This window comes from Tachysurus fulvidraco, chromosome 10 (assembly GCF_022655615.1).
Source record: "Tachysurus fulvidraco isolate hzauxx_2018 chromosome 10, HZAU_PFXX_2.0, whole genome shotgun sequence".
NCBI classification, from domain to species: Eukaryota; Metazoa; Chordata; class Actinopteri; order Siluriformes; family Bagridae; genus Tachysurus; species Tachysurus fulvidraco.
In genome coordinates, this window is record NC_062527.1 from 15,238,970 (window position 1) to 15,253,271 (window position 14,302).

General features: G+C 37.1%; 1 long non-coding RNA gene across 1 annotated transcript; it reads right to left on the reverse strand.

Moving 5' to 3' along the window:
• Window positions 1-3,076: 3,076 nt before the first annotated feature.
• LOC113654957 lies at window positions 3,077-13,629 on the reverse strand. Its single transcript, XR_003443591.2, has 2 exons — window positions 13,381-13,629; window positions 3,077-3,528 (listed from the first exon to the last, which is right to left on the reverse strand). It is a non-coding gene; the product is annotated as an uncharacterized LOC113654957 (long non-coding RNA).
• Between the last annotated feature and the right edge of the window lie 673 nt (window positions 13,630-14,302).

Sequence of the window (14,302 nt, forward strand, 5' to 3'; positions counted from 1 at the left end):
ACAGGCAATATTTTAGGAATTTGGAAAGTATTTGGATGTACAGTATTTCTAAAATAAGAAACATATTTTAAATATACCCGTGACCTGAGAAGTTTGGATAAGCGGTAGAAAATGAATGAATGGAATGATATTTTAAATATTATAAAATAATTTTAATAATTTTAAATAAATTATATATATATTTAAATATTAAAAAAAACGTGTCATTGGGACAAAATTATTTCTCCCCCCAAATGTTTAGGGTGCCCCTGTGTATGCCGGCCACATTGGAGACAAAATGATCATCTGTCTGTCTATGTCTGTCTCTCTCTAAACTTTGCTGACTAACATTTCCAATAAACAGATAAACCTATAAAATGGTAAATGGTCCAGCTCATAGAATAACCTGAAAATTGGTCACCATTTTCTTTTACAGTTGCGAACACCAGCATCTTACTGTGTCTGTGTGTAGCATGATAAGGTTGGCAGCAGGGGAAGGCTAATCCTTGCCACGCTTGATAATCCCCATAACCCTGGGCACACACAGTCTCAGTGGATTTCCCCTATTTCCTTTGGCTGGCATTTCAAATCATATAGGTGTTTAGCATACACGTTATAGATCAGTGTGTGATTTTGAATGTGTCCCAATAAATATTTGCTGTCATTTTTATCACATCAAGATTGCAGAAGCTTTGTGAGAATAAAAGCAAAGTTTTTCCAGCTAAAAATACTATAGAAAGAACAGAAGAAAAAGAAAACCTGGAAGCGCCTCAAACACTGTTCGGTCATACAGCCTGCTCACTCCGTATAATCTAATGATATAGTTTACATTATATTTAGTAGTCACTGAGTGAAGTAGGAGATTATTTATGTATATATTCACATACATTATATATATATATATATATATATATATATATATATATATATATATATATATTTATATATATATATTTTTTTTTTTCATTCATTCATTCATTCATTTTCTACCGCTTATCCAAACTACCTCGGGTCACGGTGAGCCTATCTTATCTCAGGTTATCTCAGGCGTCATCGGGCATCAAGGCAGGATACACCCTGGACAGAGTGCCAACCCATCGCAGGGCACACACACACACACACACACACACACACACACACACACACACACACACACACACACACACACACACTCATTCACTCACGCAATCACACACTACAGACAATTTTCCAGAGATGCCAATCAACCTACCATGCATGTCTTTGGACCGGGGGAGGAAACCGGAATACCTGGAGGAAACCCCCGACGCACGGGGAGAACATGCAAACTCCACACACACAAGGCGGGAATCAAACCCCCAACCCTGGAGGTGTGAGGCCACCATGCCCCTATATACATACATATACATACATACATACACACACTGTGTGTGTATACATATAATATACATTACAACAAAACTCTTGTTTTAAATTTTTAGTTGTTTATTTGCACTTCAAATCTGTTACAATCAAATCTGCACTTGCAGCTGCCACCTCTACTACAGAACTGGAAAAAAAATTAAAATTAAAAAAAGAGAGAAATGTCACCCCTGTCACTTCTGTTCAGGTGATCATACACTGTGGAAGTAATTAATAAAAGAAATACATTTGTTAAGTAAATATCACGTTATCTCCCTCATGACTGCTAAGAAATGTAAATCATTTATACACATTGGCTTTAAAATAGGAATTTGGTGATACTATCTGAGAGCTGCTGACATTAGGAGAGTTAGTGTTACCATGGCAATAAAGCATTTTTGGCATCTCCAAAACATTTTATTTATTACATGCCTTATATTTAATACCCGTCTATACAAATTTTTTATTTAGTTAATCTATGCATAAATCTTATGTGACTAAACTTAAAAAATCAAAAAAGTTATGATAGCAAAGTTAAAAGCTTTAATATTTAAAGGTTTATTTAAACTACAGATAAGTTACAGCTTTTCCTCATCTGAGTGGTATAAACTTGGATTTTTTTTTAAATAATGAGATAAAAAGAGACAATTAAAAACAAAAGATAATGCCTGACAAACTCAATAAGCCTTAAAATTTCTTACTTTGATTTCATTATCTGAATGAAAAGGTAGTCTTCTGTAATATCAGGGTCTTCTGTATAATAATATTTAGTGTAATATCTTGTAGGTTTTTCTGGCTTTAGTATCATACTCTAAAGCTTCTCATTCTCATCAGCAGTCCTCACCTCCCTGCAGAATCTGATCCCATCCACAGTGTTTCAGATGCTCTTGTAAGACCCCCATTCACTTCATGACTTCCCCTGTAAATAACTCCATAACCTCCGGTTACATACTGACAAAGTGTTAGAAACATTTTACGACAAGCCAACACTGGACACTGCAGGTGTTAACAACCATTTGTTGAGCCAATTGTAGAGGAAGGAGAGAAATAATACAATTGCCTACAAGCAGTTCTCACTTTAGCAGCTCTAGGACATGGGCATTCAATCTTACCTTTAAAGTCAGAGTGACTGCAGGGATTCACTTCAGCAAACATTTCACTCTTCTGGTGAATTCCACTGGTGGTAGAATATTTAGAGAGAAAAATCAGTTTTAAACGTAGGATTGTTTACAGTATTGAAGCTTTAGGGAAATAAATGAGAGATGTGTGTGAAGGCAAAAGCCCCAGCATTAAAAGCTAGTTTATTGATTTGCATACATTAAGTTTATCACAAACCTATATATCCAAGTAAACCGATCTATATGATCTATTTATGTGATGCACATGCTAAAGCTACAGTTGATTAAAGTAAAAAGAAAAAAACAAGTATCAGCCACAGCAGGTTCTTTAGGTTTTAATCAGATTTAATCGGGCATGGATCCCTTGCAGCTGTTATTGACAAACTTTACTCTGCTATATAAGCCTCATTGTCAGTCCTTATCCAGATTAAAAGACTCCTGAGACTCATTTCATTCTCATGAGACACAGAAGAAGTCTTTCTACCCTGAGATATAGTCATATCAAGTGACATCATGCAGGCTTTTCACACGGCCCAAGGTCGAAGTCTTTTCACATTCCCCTACAAGACCAGATGCTTGCTTTTCAAAAATGGTTTTTCCATTTTCTGCCTTTACCTGCTCTGCTTTTCCAGTGTGTGTGTTTCCTATTACTGCTATGGTGGTGTCAAGTAACTTATCCACACAGTTTCAGCAATTCTGACAGCTTATCATCCAAAAGGGAATCCCTGAAAGAACGAGCTGTATATCCCTGGAGTTGTGTCTTGACATCAAATTCTTGTCATCTCCCCAGAGACCACACTGAACACACATCCGAACACACATGAAACCTTGATGTAGTTCTCTGGTCACTTTGCTGGTTCCCTTTCAGCGGGCTTCAGTCATTACTCTCCAGAGATGCTGCTCAATATCCTTGTCGTTTGGAGATTGGACTATAACGACTTGTTCCTGGCAGGTCTTCCCCTGTGCACCATCACCACTGATCCCGAACGCAGCTGTACATGTCGCACATTATTCCGCCACACTTGCACTTCATCCAAATGGTGTCTATCTGCTGAAATAACATTTAAAACACAGATTGATAACTAAATAGCTTTAAACTAATCGACTCCGCAACTACAAGCCATGTATCAATCCTTTGTTTATAGCACTTTATTAAGCCACAAGTACACCTCAAATACATTTCATTCCCTCAGGAAACATGGTAGATATGCATGAAGGCTCTTCTCTGTACTTGCATTAAAAAGTGATGGAATGAACTCAGCTTGAGTGTCTGAAGCACTAAACGATGGCTTTTAAATGAAGACTAAAGACTCACCTCTTCACCAATCGCTTAAACAAGCTAAAACTAAAATGACAGAACTAAGAACTTCTGTATTATCTTCTTAATCTAACAAGTTTTCTTTTAATGGCCTTTTTATTTTTAATTCTTTTAAAATTTCCTTTTGACTCTATTTTGACTATTTTTATAAAACAGCATTTCACTACATGTCAATAAATTAATCAAATTCATTGAATTTTAGATCAACTCCTCCGTGTGTGAGTGGGTGTGTGAGTGCGTGTGCACGACTGGCATCCTATATCGATGGTGTGCCCTGTCTTGTGCCCTGAGCCTCTGGGATTCACTCCAGGTTCCATGAGATCCAGTAGGAAAAGTAGTGTAGAGAATGAATGGCTGGATAAACTTTTCTGTAATGGGGTTGTGTTTTATTTTCATGTTTGTTTTTGGTTTTGGTGTGTTTGAGCCATTCTTTACATCAATATCACCGATATCTTTATCCAGACTGAATTAAACACACTTGGATTTGTTTTTTTGGTCAAGTGCAGGAGACAGTCACTGTTGTCTTCATCTATGTATGTGTCTTTTTCTCACAATGACGCAGAACTGATGTGAGCTAACTAAACCTTAAAGTTCAAAATATTCTTTTCATGCCAATACTTTCAACTTGTATCTCTCTCATTGTATGTGTTTCTCCTGGGCTCCTCAGGCATGAAATCAAACTACTTATTTTTCTGCCTTAAACAAAAGCACACAGAATTATTGGTGTTAATGTCAAGCTGCTTTGATGTAATAATATTTCTCTCCTGCATATCTGTAGGGATGAAGAGTAAAAGATTGCGGATGTGTGTGTGTGTGTGTGTGTGGGGGGGGGGGGGGGTTAAGAGAGGACACCTTTCTTCTTTAGAACAAGAGAAAGCAAGAAAGAATGTGAGAGTAGAGAGATGGGGAGAGCTGTGAGAGACACCCTAATCGCTATGTAGGATTTACTGCACTAACAGCGCTGCCCTTTTTCACTGCAACATAATTACTATTTCACATTTCATTACAGAATAAAACAAATAAAATGCCTGTGCGAATGGCGGTTGGGTGGAAGGCAGTTTCAGCTAAACGATGTAATGGGATTTCAAGGGATATGTTAACCATTAATGGGGAAACAAGGCCTCGGGACAAAAACTAGACAAGGGTGGAAGATGTTGCTCTCAAAAAAGCCTTTAAGAAGTGGCCATTATTTCAAGTTTCTGTTGAATTCCACTGATGTTATTAGAAAATTCATGGGTAAACATCAAGTTTAAATTTGAGAATGTTTGCAGAATTAAAGCTTTAAAGAGTGTTAAAGAGGTGTGTGAAAACAAAAGTAGAGGGATGACAAAACAAGCATCCTGTTTTGAGGTATATAACAACCTTGATATATACATACTGGAATAGCTTCCTATTATTTTATTTATTATTTCCCCATCAAAAAAGAAAAAAAAATAGCTTGTTGCAATAAGAGGTGGCTCAGTCTTGTACTGTATATGTCAGCAGTTGTACAAATAGATTTTTGGAAACCAATCTGTTTGAGCAGAGTGCTACACGTACTAATGCAGCATTTGAATATAACTTGGAATTTATCACCTCAGGCTATGGAGAGAAAGAAAAAAAATGCCCCTACTGAAAGTCTTAGCATCAAATCAACATGGCTGCCCAAACATCAACAGCAAAATAACACTTAGTTCATTTAAAACATTTTGTCTTGTTAAATCATTATTGACTCTGTAGTGCCCGATTTTGAGGAAAAAGAAGAAAAAATAAACTACATCAAACTCATGCACACATAATTATCTGCCTAGCTTCATGCTAACAAGACAAACAAGTAAGGAGGCCGAAAATAAATCCGAACTCGATTCCAAGCTCCTCCTTTCTCACTGCTACTTAACTATTTACACTAAGGGGAAATGGAAGCTAAATCTCACAGCCAACACCATCAGCATGGATTTAGAAGGGATTGTGGAAAATGTAGTAAAACAACTGAACATGTAGATGAATGATCAACAGTCTAAAAATAGTATATTCTGAATATCATTCCCAAATAAAATTATGTTGTTTTTTATGTGATAAATTACTATATTTTAGTAAACTTTAGCAAACTGTAGTAAACTGTAATATACTATAGAGTAACGTTTGGTGAAGGGTCGAAAGACGACATGTTGCAAGTATGCAGCTACAACTGGTATACTGCAGGTACAACTTCATGTTGGCTGCAATTAATTAGTATAAACCAGTTAATTAAGTCAGTGTTGTCATTATGCAGTTAGAAATGAATTGACAGACAGACAGACAGACAGACAGACAGACAGACAGACAGACAGACAGACAGACAGACAGACAGACAGACAGACAGACAGACAGATAGATAGATAGATAGATAGATAGATAGATAGATAGATATTATATATAGACATAGAGAGAGGCAGAGCTGTTCTAAGACAGTTTTCAAAAACATGCCCACTTAAATTTAAGTGCCATTTTCAATGCTACATAACAGCACTTAAAACATAACAGAGCATCACACACACACACACACACACACACACACACACACACACACACACACACACACACACACACACACACACTTACTTATTGAGAATCACAGCACATTTTATATAAAGCATTGGAAATCGATTCCTGACGACTGAAGCAGAACACCTACAGTAAATCAACCTTTATTGTATTCTATCATGTTCCATTTCACTACTACAGCTCAATTTCAGAACTACACCTCCCAGAATGCATAAGGGAAATCAAAAGTTTCACATTAACAGAACTAGAGGCTACATCACCGAGGAGTGATGAAATCCCAAACAGAAGAAAATTGGAGGTCAGTCTAATAAAACAGGGTGAATTACGTGTGGGTGGACATTCGTCTAATTAACGGTAAAATGTCTTTAACAAGCTTTAGAGAGGTGGATAGGGAGGGGTCTGTTGAGATAAAGTCGAAGAGAAGTAATAAAATGTTTCTGGAATTAAAGTGGCTCATGCCTACAGGGATGGAGAGGAAGAGTGAGAGCAAGATCTCTACTATGGTTGATCCCCCTCTCAACAACAGTGCAGACAGACTACACACACAAACACACACTTCTAATCATATACACATTGTGTGCATGACTTAGTAACACCCTTGAGTGCAGATTTTTCTGGGGTGCGGGGTGGGGGTGAGGGTGGGGGTAAATAATGGTCCCATTAAGCCTTGGTCCTTCATCTAAGCTGTAATTATAGCACATTTGCACTTTTATGCACAGTGGAAAATTATAAGCAGTATATCTGAAATTAAATTAAATTTCAATTGCTACACAATCTCACACTCACAAACACCTACACACAGATACACAGTTAAAACTGATTCTCCATTACTGAACAATTCGGCTACGCTCAATAAGCAATTTGTCATTAGCCTCAATTGTTCATATATCAGATCACACTGAAGGCTACACTGTGTACTATATCTGAAATGAAACCTCAAGAGGCAGTTTATCAAAGGACAGAGATGATGGAAATGGAAACGAGTAAGAGTAAGAGAGTATCTCTATATAAAATTAGCTCTGACAGGTAATTGCTGATGGAGTGAAAGAGACTTGAGTCATCTGGAAGGGTCTGGGATGCCCTCACATCTCTACACTCCCGATTCTCAGTGCTGTCAATGACTCCATTCTCATCTATCAAGTGATACATCAATACTGCTGCTTCGTACCATAACAAGGAGAGAAAAAGCATTGCGGCAGCTTGTCTCACAGCATTGTATTAGGTGTGTCAAAGGAGGTGATCTTACAAGTGATACATAATGAGAAGTTTTCTGGGGCAAAACAAATCAGTTGTGCCTTTACAAGGGTAAAGTGGTGTAATATGCCTTCCCCAAATACTCACACAGTAAAGTAGGCTTGCAAAAAAAAAGTAAGCTCTTATTCAGTTCTGCTGGAGTGGAGGACTGGGTCACACTGGGAATTACTGCTGCAAAACAGTCTTTTGTCTGTTATGTCTTTTTGTATTTTTCTAGTCAGTCTTCTTTAATTAGGACAGATACTGGGGCATTTGCTTAGCTTCTCCTACAGTTTTGAGTCTACAGAGAAAAGATCTGCTTCATCCTGGCCTAAAAATCTTGAACATTTTGATTTTACTGAAAATAAACTTTGATGTTTTGGCTCAACTGCTTTCTGCGACTACAGTCTGGCTCTAGTGCATCTGTTATTGCTTTCACATTTCATGGGTCTAAGCATTGAGATTATTGGAAATAAGTGGGGATCAGTGGAGAGGAATAGAGATAAGATGAGAGGACTGGTGATCATAGGAGATTAGTGAAGAATGGAGATGTCTCAGGATCAGTGGTGATGAGTGAAGGTGATTGGTGGTGACTAGGAATGTAGTTTAATGGATAGAGGAAGAAGAGGATTGGAGGTGATTTCCAATAAATGGAGGTGCATGCAGTTGAGTGGAAATGAATAGAGAGAAGTTGAATGGAGAGGAGAGGAGAGGATTCAAGATCATTGGAGATTAAAGAAGAATGGAGGAATAGAGATGAGTGAAGATAAACAATGAAGGGATGGGTAAGAGTGAATATTACTGGTGATGAATGGATATTTTGGAGATGAATTAGGAAGACTGGACATTATTGGAGATGAAAGGAAATGAGAGGAACATGACTGGGAATGACTGGAGGTAAGAAGAGATGTGTGGGGATAAGTTTAATATATATGAATAAAGTTGGATGGGGATGAATGGAGATGAGTGGACATGAATGGAGATGAGATAGACAATGAAGGAGAGGAGATGACTGGGTATTATTGGAGATGAGTGGAAATGAGAAGATATTAAAAATGTGTGGAGATTAATGGAGGAAAGTGGACATGAATGGCAGTAAATGAAGATGAAAGGAGATGTTTGGAGATAAAAGAATTTTATTGATGATGGGTGGAGATGAATGGAGAGGAGTGCAAAAAAATGAGTCTGGATGGAGATGAGACAAATGAACATGAATGCAAGTGATTAAAAATGAACAAAGATGAATGGACCTGAATGAATGAGAGTGGAGATCAATGCTCGAGTAGTAATAGAAAGGCTCGGGAGAGTTCCCAGTGGGTTGCTCGTATTTCCGGTTGATTAATGTGAGCGAACAACATTACAAGTATCTGTAGCTGTCCACAGCCAGGCTTTGCATATAAATGCTCCGACACCATTACAAACTGTAAACCATGATGAAATGAATATGAATTCAGATGAGTAAACTGATGGGCCCTCTCCCTAAGTGATACAGCATTGATTTGCTTTGAATTTCAATTAGATAGCTAATGAGTCTCAGACTAGTGTGTAAAGAAATGATCAAATTTGGCTCCTGCAGTCTTTTTACATCAGGTGGAACCATAACAGAATCCAGTGAGACAGATATAGAAGAAAATAAGCTCTTAATCATTATGTGGTATACTGTAAGTGATCGTTAATAAAAGCACAAATCCTATATTCGGAACAACATGAAACAATAGAAGAAAGGAACCTAGGTAGCAAGAACGCTCATTAACTGTCAAGTGTCTTATTTAACAGACTTCTTAACCTCCATCGCTTTTAATTTCATTAGCAACTGAAACTCAGTGTAATTTGAGTGTTATACTATTTTATATATGAATATAAAACTACCCTAAAAAGAACAGGGTTAAGTAAAGAAATAGGATATCATCATTTAGCTAAAAAATGATGTCTATTGATACTTTTCCAAAATAACGTGTCAAAAGTGTGTCTAACACCTTTTTTTAAACTCTTCTGTATATGAAGTGGGCCGTCCTGAACCAAAGAAGAGAAACAAGCACAGCTTCTGAGTTTAGTATTACACCATTAAATCCTGTGCACTTAAATCCTGTTCCAATAAAAACCAGGAGGTTAATTTGTAAATCTTTTGCACCAAAGTACTGCGATAAGAAAGCCAGCTGAAAATTTTGATTTTTTTGACATTGCTGAAAATGAAAGGAGCAAAACCATTCACATTATTTGTAAAGGTTAACTTGTTTCCTTAGCAAATGGAAGTAGCTGTATTTCTTTTAGCTGAAGTTTTAAACTGGCAGTCATGTTGATAATGTTATTCTTAATGGCATTTCTGAGCCATTGGTTAATTCTGGAAGTGACATTTCCACCTCTAGCTGAAGTCACATGACGTGCAGTGCACTTACATTTCAATCCATTATTTTTATTATTTCTTTTAAATGCTAGGAAGCTGAGTACAAGTCTGTAATAATTTGGTTGACTGATTCTGTGCTTCACACACTCCATTGAAACACTGCTTGACCTTTCTGCTTTTTGGCAGGTTATTGCTTTGTGTTTAAGTGATATTAAACGTAATTATAAATGCTTGGTTGATGGTGTACTCAATCAACATCTTAATGCCAAGCTGCACACCAAGCTCTAGCTATATTAATGAACAATGTGCTTGTTTCTACATTTCCAAGAAAAAATATGTATCCATAAGAATCCATGTCAAGATGCACTAAAACCAGTGTTGTATAAAGTATTAGAAAGCAATACTTGAGTAGAAGTGAAAGTTACGTTTTAGAATATTACTCAAGTAAAAGTCTTAAAGTATCTGATATATACTGTACTTAAGTATTTGAAGTAAAAAGTAAAATTTCAGTGATTTTCGGTAGGCGTAAGTGCAGGGGCGGTTCTAGGGTTTCATCTTTAGGGGTTTTAGCCCTCAGTGAGAATTTAAAACAAGAAGAGTTTTATATTATATATTATATGACTACATAGTAAGCCAAAAGTTATGGTATTATTTACAATGACAAAAGTGGACACCAAAATGTTATGCATGATGTAATGATGCCAGTCTTAAGTACAGTAACGAAGTATTTGTACTCCGTTACATTACAACACTGACTGAAACTCCTGTGGTGGCCGTAACACTATGTTGGTCTTTCCCTTATACACCATTTTGGAAATATACTTTTTACCGTATGGAGCATATTATTGCAGATTAGTGGCATAAAACTGCTCTGTTAGTAGGTGGAACTAAAGAAGTCTCTCATTATTAGGATTGGGAACCGAGAACCGGTTCTTATTCAGACTGTAAAACTTATTCAGAACCGGTTCTGTTTTTTAACAGGAACCGGAACCGCGCAGAGTTTTTAAGTTTCGATTCCAAACGCGGTTCCGATGAGATGACGGACAAAGCGCTGGAAGCGGTCACTTTAAATAGCACTTTAAATGTCTTACCTCATGAATATTGTTTTACAGTCACGCAACCAAATTAACGCAGCTTACCACAGAATTCAGTCACTTGTTCTGCTGTGCTGAGGTTCGCTTTGTGTTAAACATGTCTAAAAAAAAGTCTAAAGTTTGGATTCATTTCCCAAAGCTACAACAATGAAGCAAATCTACCTCCTCTGAGAGGGTTTTCTCCACAGCTGGAGATACAATAAGCCACGAAAGGTCTCGTCTTCTCCCACAGAAAGCAGACGTTCATTTTTCTTCAGAAGAATTGCTAACTGTTTTGCTAAGTTGTAATTCTGGATGTTAAATTTGATGTTGGATTTATTTAAATTTAAATTGATATGAATTGAAATGCTCTGTTTAAAATATTTAAAGAGTGATTAATAAACACAAATGGAATTGTTTAAGTATTGTGCATTATTTGTCACATTTCTTTTATTACGGAATCTGAATCAGAACCGGGAATCGTAAGGCAGAACTGGAACCGGAATCGGAAAATTTCTTTTGATACACAACCCTACACATTATCATGTCAAATATATATATTTTTTTTAATTAGGAAGATTGAAATCAGTTCATATTTCATTTTGTATTAGTTCTGCCTTTGGTGAAACTAATGGAAATAAAGCTTAACACATCCAATTTAAAATTTGATAGATTTGTTCTTGAATAGTAGCTTTAACACAAACCTATACAAAAAAAATTCCATCTATGTAATGGAGAGGGAAGCACACTCAGCAGATGTTGGGGTCAGAGGTCATGTGAGAAGATGTGCTCTCCCTGTAGGTTAATTAGATCTGTGCGACAAACACTCTTGTGAATGGTTTCTGCTGCCACTGCTTTCTCTGTCTACACACACCTGGCTGAACGCACAGCCATATGCAACTCTCTCCAATCTTTCTCATGTTCTTTACAGAATATTTAGCTTGATCAGGAGGTGAGCAGGCGTTTTGCATCTAAGCCAATGATTCATGATGTTTTTCTCTTACATGCTTTCTTGTTTGAATTATGTGTATAAAATCTTCATGTAATCAATGATCAGGGCTCTGCCTCACTCATGCTACATGAGGAGTGTTGGGTCCTGTTGCGCAGCAGCACACAATAAATTGTGAAACCTTTTTACTCTTGCTCGTGCCTACTAGTGTGATACTTTATACCTTTCTCAAACTTCCACAACACTGTGCTTTACTTAAAGATACAAAACAAAAATTGATCAGTGTTTCATCTGAGATCACCATCACTTATTGTACATTGCTCCCAACAGCCAACCACTGGTTACCAATTTCTGGTGACTTTTTGCATGCTTTATCTAATTCCCAATGAAAGGAAACTCAAAAAAAAAAATAAAAAAATCATGAACTGTTACATACAGTATCTAGCTTGGGCAGCCTGTAGCAAAATTATTAAATAAAGAAAAGGTTGTATAGAGGGTTAAGATTATATGAGGGATATAACTAACTCACACACACACACTAGCACAGCTAGCAAGTGACAAGATGGCAATATATTATACATCAAAAGTTTTTCCTCCTGCAGGTATGACACAGACCAAACAACAAACAAAAGCCCAAGCTAACTGACACACTACTAGCAAACTTCTTACTCCATGCAGTGATGACATCAAAGGACTGAACTACAATGGACTTGATTTCTGGAATACTTGAAAATACACTCGACACATACAACATACAAAAAAAAAAGTACAGCACATGATAGAGGCAAATGCGAATTCATATCTAGCAGCAAGGGATTTGTTTGCAAGCTCCCCCCAGATAGATCTAATTTTTCCAAAGGTGAAATTTTGAAGTTCCACATACAAGTTTGGAATTTGCAGGCAAATTAGTTTCATAAAAGAAAAATGAATCTGTCTTGAGATTACCTGTGGTGCTTGGAACATAGTCTCTCTTCTCTGGACAACAAGCGGTTTCTCAGCTTGCCCTTTTCAAAAGGTGAGGCTGTGGGCACTGAGCCTGTACTTGCTCATTATCTGTCTCTGCTTTGTACATCTGACACTGAGGAGATACTCTGCCAAAACATATTCCCTGTTTAAAGCCTGATACCTCCTCTGACTTATAGCTTAGCATTGACACTGTTGCAGATAATTTGGCTTGCACATTATTTTGAGCTGTTTGATGTTTACACTGATGATGATCTGGCCATGTTCTGGGTTAGTGTATTTTACAGGGTTAGTGAGCCTGAGAACCAGAAGATTAAGTGCACTCTTCATGCTTGAACGATTGCATCCGTAATTGCTGAAAATTCAGTGTTTCCTTGGGGATCACTGAATGCATGAGGTGAGGTCTTTTTTCTATATGTTTATAAATAGAGTGAGTCACTCATGCTCTCATTAAATAATAAGTCATTCTTTTTATAGCATGGCAATGGTTTTCTTCCTACCTGCTCAGTCATATCTGGTGATCTGCTTTCTGCATTTCCACTGGTGTCCCACAAGTCTCAGTACTTGCTCCTTTGCTGTTCTGCCTCTAAATCTCTCTACAGCTCATGACAAGTCATCCTCTCGGTCCCTTAGACACTGTGCTCAGATCTCAGCTTAGATGGCAGCTCGTAAGCACTTGAATTTAATAAGATAAAACCCCAGAACACTCTTGGTCCTGTGGACTGTCCTAGGTCTTAGACTCCAGATTCAGTCTGAAATGAAATTAATATTTAATTAGTTTCCACTCAAATTTTTCAAAAAAAAAAAAAAAAAAAAAACTTGAAATTTTAATCTGTATGCATTGCTGGTGTTTGGGTTTTGTTTTTAAATAGTTTAAAAAAATAAAATACATTTTAAACATGCAGCACCTTTTTAGCATGATATTGAGCTTTAATTTTGTTTGAGGGTTTCTTGTTTTGTTTTTTTTTTCTTTTTTTGAAAATGCTCATGCTCTCCTTGCATCTCTGTCTTTCTCTGCAGTAAGGAGGTCAAGTGCCCTAATCATGCCAGTTGAAAGGCACTTAATGTGCTATTGGGGTGTCTGATCCCCAGGGTTAACAGGTTACCCACTCAGTACAGAGAGTCCCAATTTCTGCTGGAGTGGGTCTCCGGTCACCATGACAACACGGCAAGAATTTGCAGAAGTACTTGTAGAATGGGGAAATGATGTAATTGGACTGAGTGACAAATCGCAGAATTAATCAGCAGCGACAATCTGAAAGGCTAATTCTTTAAACTGCTTTTTGTGTTAGAAGCATCCTTGTGTTACCATGGTAGCCTAGAAAAACACTTCACAAAAGGGAAGTTTTAACATTTTTCTTTATCTTACTCATTTTCTCATTTTTAATAACCATTTTATTCTGGTCAGGGTTGCAGTGGATC